The sequence below is a fragment of the Mauremys reevesii genome, linkage group 9, assembly GCF_016161935.1.
Source record: "Mauremys reevesii isolate NIE-2019 linkage group 9, ASM1616193v1, whole genome shotgun sequence".
In the NCBI taxonomy this organism is placed as follows: Eukaryota; Metazoa; Chordata; order Testudines; family Geoemydidae; genus Mauremys; species Mauremys reevesii.
In genome coordinates, this window is record NC_052631.1 from 50,214,077 (window position 1) to 50,222,224 (window position 8,148).

The following is an 8,148-nucleotide window of genomic DNA, read 5'->3' on the forward strand; positions in this document are numbered from 1 at the left end:
ACATTGGATATGTTTGCAGAGTCAGTGACTTTTTGTATTGGACAGGTGCAATGGAGTTTCTTCTTTCTGTTAATATTATTGATTCCTTGGCATATGTGTCAAACATGAGGTGGACTTCATTATAGGTCCAGTATTTTCTCTGCAGCCTTGTAATGAAGTATTCAGCAAAATCTCGGGAGCTGCTAACAGGTTCTGGTTTGTCTAAAGCTTGTACCTCAGCCATACTATCTATGACCACTAAGTTGAACGGCCCCTGCTGGCATAAGATACTGGTCACATTGTCAGGAGGTGCTGGCTTGGGAAGACCATGCAAGATGTGCACTGGTTTGCTTTTCTTCTGGCACATATACATTGTTCTGTTGCATTCAAACATTGACCGTGGTACCATAAAGAACTCCTACCTTCCCAAAGTCTCACATAGATCAACATCATGCTGAGATCTGGAGATGAGAAAACAATGACCTGTCAGCAGTTAGCTCTGTAATAGTCAGAATGAAGGTGGCAGGGACTGTCTTCTTTGCAACTGAGCACAGCTTTAACCTACTCGTCTTGATTGGTACCCATAGATTGATAGAGCCTTGGCTAACTCTCTGGGTTTTGAAGGCTTCATACAAGTCAGAACAAGGAGCAATGGTCTCAAGTTGCAGTGGGGGAGGTCTAGGTTGGATATTAGGAAACACTATTTCATTAGGAGGGTGGTGAAGCACTGGAATGGGTTACCTAGGGAGGTGGTGGAATCTCCATCCTTAGAGGTTTTTAAGGCCTGGCTTGACAAAGCCCTGGCTGGGATGATTAGTTGGTGTTGGTCCTGCTTTGAGCAGGGGGTTGGACTAGATGACCTCCTGAGGTCTCTTCCAACTCTAATCTTCTATGATTCTATGAAGTCATGACCCAAAGTATCCATTCAACTGACATCTTTAGCGATCTCACCTCTGACAACTGCTTTCGTCATGATGTTAATGAGCTCCAGTCTGTCATATGCGAATAGGTTGCCAGTGCGAGTAAACTCATCCTGTAACTTTAAAATTGCCCTTTCTTGGCATTTAACAGCCCCTTAATGAGTCTAGATGGTGCTTGCTTCTGGGGTCATCCCAGTCATGCTTAATGTTTCATTTGAAATTCAACCGATTTCTGGGGTTGTCAGGAAAAATAGGGAATGAGCATTTGGGTGCTGTCTTATGCCCACCAACCACCCCCACCCCAATGGCTTTCATTGCTCTGTTTTCATTTTCTGAGCTTTGAACCAAGCACGCAGAAGGGAACTGGCAACCTTTTAACAACTCAATTTCCTTTTAGAAATTCTTCCCATATGTCAGTGTCAGGTTTTTCTACACCTCTTATTTCAGCGAGGTACCAGACAATCAGTGCAGTATAGCTGGTTAAAGCTAAAACAAAAAAAGTATTTCACAAAGTCTTCCAGTGCTGTGAGGTACAAATTCTGATTAGCAGTCCTGACAGATCGAATAAAAATCAGCAAAGACTCAACCATCTTAATGTATCACCATACCATCCTGAAAGTTGGCTTTGCTGCCAATTCATCCTCCTCGAATTGCGTGATCCATTCTGTGGTCTTGCAGTTCTTCACCTTGTGCAATGGGTCATTGAGAGTGGCATATATGCTGGATGTGTGACACCGGTCTGGCTAAGTCCTGTATCCTTTGGGAAATGACTTCAAACACATCAGTTTTCAAAGAAGATACCTATGTAGCATTTGTAAATGGCAAAAAGTGTTCAGGTGTGTGCTTCTATAGCGCATCACAACTTTTTCCCTGCAAGAATTTGGTTCCCAGTACTGTCACTGAACAAAATCCCCCAGATGTCAGGAATACCAGTGCCATCAACAAAGGAGCCGATTGCACATATCACTGCAGAGTATGTGTATTTCGCCAGGACGTAGAATCCGCCGTCTACGAAAATCATCACAGGACATTATTAGCTGCTCAACAGGCCTGTAAAGGCCCATGTCTATATCACGACACATTCTGATTTAGTTCCGCAGATGTATTTGTTCATGTATGCCAGTTGCATAAGGAATGCTAACTGCACTGGGGCCAGCGGGTATGATTGGCAGGGTGCATACACGGGCCATTTGCACCGGCACCTTGTGTAGTGCCAAGTTAAAGGCTGACCATGTTGGCATGTACCTCTCTCCTGAAATGGAGTGATATGGTATGTCCTGGCTGTGTGGATCATTTGTGGCTACATAGACTTTAAGGCCAGAAGGTGATCATCTAAGTCTGACCTCCTGCACATTGCAGGCCTCACAACCTCACCCACCCACTCCTGTAGTAAACTCATAACCTCTGGCTGAATTACTGAAGTTCTCAAATCTTGATTTAAAAACATCAAGTTACAGAGAATCCACCATTTATACAAGTTTAAACGACCAAGTGACCTGTGCCCCATGCTGCATTTTACATTTTCTATCTCTTCAGCTGACTCTGTAGTCAATTACTTTTTGCCTCTGGAGTGCATCCCACTTTTGCACAATAATCAAGTGAGGTCAAGGTTAGTGAATGTAGAAAGCTCTACTAGAGTTGATTTAACTACTGCTTCATTGAAAGCAGGACTTCTTGGCTTCAGACACACTTAGTTTTGTCAGAAAATGCCAATTTGATAGAGCAAAATGTTTCACCAACCCTATCTGAGATTCAATAAAACTTCTGCTGAAATAAAGCAAAGTACTTGGGTGTTCTGCTGCCCCACTACCCCCCAGCTCTGGAGGATGGGCAGCTCCTCTTTGGCTCCTGGAGCTGGGGGGTTGGCAGGGAGGAAAAGCAGCCAGGGTCTCTGCCTCTCCAGCAACTGGCCTGGAAGGCTCTTGTCAATTTCACAAGTAAAATTTCACTTTAAATTTAAAATTGACAAGATCCTTACCTGAGGCAGTTAGGAAGGTGAAAAATTCCATTTCGGTGCTCCCAAAACAGAATTTGTCTGAACATGTCCTTCTGCAAAGTTTCACATTTTTGATCTTTCATCCCACTTTGGAATGCCTTTTTCTTAAATGCAAACATTTTTGTGGAAAGGGATTCCCCCTTTTGGACAGCTTTACTTAGTAGCACAGGTCCCATGGAAAGTCAACAGGACTTGTGCTCCTAAATCGCTTTGATGAATATGTTATCATATATATACACACACAAATTGGTGTGACTTCATTTGAACAGATCTTCAGCCAAAACAGCTGAAGGAAGGGCTGACACTTGGGTAGGGAAATCATCTTCATGGAGAAGGGTCTTGGAGCGTTCCATTAAAAACTGGCCGGGTTTGGTCAAGTTCAGAGACATTATTTTTCTGTCTGTGCAGGACATTGTTAATGACGAGAGCACTCACACAGCCATAATTGGAAGGCAGGTCGGCAGTGCGGCGCAGTGTATGTGTGGCTGATGAAGCTGTATGTATGTGACAGTCAAGATCCAGACACTGCAAGGTGAGAACAGAAGGTTTAAACCCTCCAAAATAAGCAGTTAAATCAACTGATTGCATGCTGTTATTTTACTGTCAGAGTGCATCAAGTAAGATCTTTTTTATGAAATCTTGTAATACACTGACCTTAATAGTCATGATGATATACATGTACTATTCCTGGGGGAATTCTGTGCCGAAACATTCCAGACCAATATTTTCAAATTATGCAAAATTATGCATATTTGATTTGTCAAAATAACATAATATAATCACACTCCTGCTGTCAGCCCTGGGTGTCCATGCCAGGTATGGGCAGGCGTGCTGGTGGGAAATCACAGATTCTGCAGGGAAAAATAAAATTCTGCAGGGAACATTAATTTTGCATAGTGCAGTGCTGCAGAATTGCAGCAGGAGTAATATACAGTTATAGTTATGAAGGTATGTATGTGTATATGTAGAAAATTGCAACTATAACTGTGGTGTGACTTCAGCTTCACCTCACAACAGGGTGGGGAAGTAATCAGGCAGGGACAGGCTACTTCCCCAACCAGATGAGACTGGTTTCAAGCATCAAGACATTGTCCAGCTCAGGAAAAAGCAATGAGAAACCATCAAAGCAGGGAACAGCTTGAAACTGGAAAGAAAACCCCAGTCTTTGGAAACTAAGAAAGGAGGGAGATTTCCCCACTTTCAATATCTGAAGAAAAAAACCTTCACTCCCTTTTAAAATGGGGAACAGTCTTGAGATGAGAGGCTGTCCATGAATGCTGGATCCCTCCTATAGCTATAGTTTTCTAGACCTCGCTTGATCGTGCCCTGAGCCTGGGCTAAGTGCAGTGTTTAAATGTTATTTGTAGAACCTGAGGTCCTTGTAAAACGAGTGACTAACTTGCAGGACACCTGGAAAGCCGTAGCAGTGGACGCAGCTTTCTTAGGCTGCCTGGTGTTCTGGCACAGGCACTCCAGCTAAACGTGCTAATGGGTAGAGCCCTGCATATCCATGGATATCTGCTTTATATCCACAGATATCCACCTATCCGCAGATTATTTTTGTATCCATGCAGGGCTCTACTAATAAGGCCTTCACTTCAGAGTGGCAGGTGTGCACAGCAGGCCATTAGAGAGCATGTCTCATTACCTGGCTGGGGATTCGCTTAGTTCCCGTTTGTAGCAGAGGGATTGCTGTGACTACCTCTGCAGTGATTTTGGGACTCAGCGGAAGTGTAATTGGTACGTGGATAGCATGCCAGCTTTGTTTTACTGGTGGTGTCTGGGCACTTCCCGAGTACCCTTGCTGCATGGGCAGCTTTCCCATACCATTCCCATGTCTGGGTTCTTTTCCAAACATCATGCTCCTGTGGTTCTCTTACATCAGTTCTTTCTGGATGTGTTTTTATTGCCTTGCTGGATCTCCTCCTGTGTCAAAGAACAGGTGAGGTGAGCTGATTCCATCATGTATGTCATGGGGCACTGGGGGTGGGGCCCTTTCTGGCCAGCTGGTGTCAGCATGGGATTGTGGTTGACTTTTCTGAAAACAAGCACAGGCACTAATGCCCTGATCCCACAAAGCAGTTAATCACATGCTTAGCTGTACACAGGTGCTTCAGTGCTTTGCTGAATCAGGGCCTAAGTGCAGGCAGTTGGGTGGTCCTTGGCAAACCCACTCTTGGACCTGTCTGTGGCATCTGCAGCCACCACTTTTGACAGGCGAGACTCTGGAATTCGCCTCTTCCCCTTGTTCCTGTTTTGGGACAGCAGCACCCCATGGATTGTGTTGTCTGCAAGAGCAATTCTGCACTTCTGAAAGCTCCCCTCTGCATGTTTCCAAGAGTTCATCATAGACCCCAAGCGGGACCATTGTGGAGGCTAAGAAATACCTAGTACCATTACATAGCTGACTCCCCAGGTTCTCCTACCAACTTTTTCTGACTTAGCTTATTGGTTTTGCAATCAATTTAAAGCCACTCACCACCCTTCCTCTCCCGCTAATTGCATGCAGCAGTTTCATTGGTTGTTTGAAACTCCCAGCACAACCCCCAGACACAAATCAACTCCACCACCCACACAACACACCTAGCACACATAACTGCCAGCACACACAGCCCCTCGTCACAGCACACACCCCTCATGCACCACCTCCACCCATCCACACCATTCTCCCAGCCCAACACACCCTCACTCACACCTCTCACTCATTCCTACTGTCAAACCAGAACTGTAAGCAGTAAAGACATTGGGCCATCACTAGTGTTAACAATAGTAAAGGTGGAGGTCTCTATTCACCTTCTTGTTTCTGAGCCTCTAGGGGGCACTCAGGTCATGTTCTCAAGCTCTTTCCAACCTTGAGGGCTAAAGCTTTTTTTTTCTTTTTTTGGCCAGCTGAGATTCTCATGTCATCACCTGACTCTGGCCCTGGGGCTTTTAAGTGAAACATCAAATCTCACATGACTCATGATCAAAGCGAGAGCGATGGCAGTTCGGCTCACTCATACCCTAGGCAAACAGGCGCGTCGAGCCCTGTGGTTTTGACAGAAGCCTCCGCAGAATGGCACAGTTATCTCTAGCAGGGGAGAGGGGAAAATTGCAGACGCCAGGGAAGAGAGAGACGGCTGGGTGCAGGGAAGCTTCAGAGCAGGGAACTGGCTTTGAACTCTGCCCCTGGCATGTTAGCAGGACAGCTGGGATTGGTGATTAGAGAGAACACAGCAAGCAGGAAAGGAAGTAGCCCAGGCCCTACAAGGCAAATTCAGCCCTATGTCTAACAACCCAAGGAACCCTAAGACTGAACCATGTCACCCAGGACTGGGAGGAAACCTGATATTCTTCGGCCCTCATCATAAATGGCCCAGTGGGATTTTTGAAAGCACCTTAAGTGAGCTGGGAGCATCAGATGGTTGTGGAGCTTGACACAGCATCAACTAGCCAGTTATGGAGCTGAACTGCTCTCCTGAGGTGCTACACTCATTGTACTAGCACACCTGGGTCTAGCCCTAGCTGCTCAATGCAGCTCTGTGATTGGGGTTTCACTCTCTCAGGCCTAAGCATAAGCATGACAGACCCCAGGGAATGTCTATGATGAATTAAAGAACATTTTGACTTTTACCAGCTACTCGTTTTCTCCCGAGTTACAATGGCTGCGTCCTGAATTCTAAGCACCTCTCTGGCACTGTAGTGTGGGCATAAATGTAACGTATGGTGCACCCATCCTAGGGCACTGCCAGAGGGGCATAAAGGGGCCTGGGTGTAGGCGCCATGAGTTGTTTCTGGATACTGTAGCGGGCAGAGCTCTGACACCACACACCCATTACCATGGAACGCTAGACAGTATGATACGGCTCGGCCCCTAGGGGGCACTGTGTGCAACACCACATTTAAGCTATCCTCAGCCATGCCTTGCAGAGCATTAAAAGTTCTTATGGAAGACACATCTCTAGCATCTCTCTCCGGAAAGGATGCTCTGTAACCAGTTTCCAGCTGTACAGGAGCCTGAACTGCTAGTAGCAGCCCTCCAACCTACTGTATGCAAGGTGTACATGACACCCACTATGTACACAGATTCCTGCATAGGGTTGCCACCCATCCGATTTTTACCCAGGCAATCTGGGTTTCAGCTGGTGTGTCTGGGTGCCATTTGACAAGCCCTGATGCCTGTTTTTTTTTAAATCAGGGGTTGTGGGGAAGAGGCAAAGAAAGGGCAGGGCCTTGGGGAGAACATTGGGCAGAAGGCAGCTGCCGGCTCAAACCTCTGTTGTTTTCAGACAGTTGCAGATACGTTGCACGTGCACTAACGGGGGGGGCAAGATGGCACCCATGCAGAGAGCCAGCACTGCTCATGCCCTTTACTTGCACTCAGAACCATAGAGCTGTTTGTGCAGGCAGCTTTCTGTGACAGTGGCTGTATTTACACACTAAGACCACCAGTTGTGCAAATACTTCAGGCCACATTTGAGATCACGCATGCTGAGTCCTTCCGCTGCTCACCATATGAGGGGTTAGCCCATGCATAGCCTGATCTTTGCAGGATCAGGCCATACCGGGCACTATTTGAAACTCTGTTCTGGAAGGCTAGTACAAGCTTGAAACAAGAGTAGCCCCCTGTAATCATTGTTCTTGCCTTGGGGCTGGTGGGCCCTGTTCTCAGTATGAATATGCAGCCGTATGTTAAGTAAATACCCCCTCCCCCCTCCTAGAATGCTGATACTGCTGCTCTTCTGTGCTGCCCTCTACCGCAGCAGTGCTGCATCTCATGCTTATGAGCAGTCTGCATTTTCATCTATCTAATGGGGTTAGAGGAGGACACACGGTCACACAGCCTTCCCCCAAATCTCCTCCTTTGTCAGAAAGATCTTGTTAGCGTTGCTGGGCTGCCACACTGAAGGTTGGCCCTGGGAAAGATTTTAATTAACCAGTGTACTCGGTGGATGAGAGACATAAACACACAGAGGATGAATGGGCTTGTGGACACGGCAATGTGCTGGGACCTAGGCAACACCCTTCCCCCCGGGTGTGAGTCACTGAATCTCAGCTTCCTGACTGCACAGCATTGCCTTTCTCCCTGCTTTGGCTCGCTTGCCTCTTTGGAGTGGAAGTGGTTTCGGTCAGGGACCATCTCTTACTTTGTGTGTGCACAACAAGGAGTCTCAGAGCATGGCTGCAATATGTAGCATAATAAAAAATGCCTTAGCTAGGGGCCAGGACACTAAAGGGTGGTCATACAAATAAAGAAAACCCCATGGTCTATGT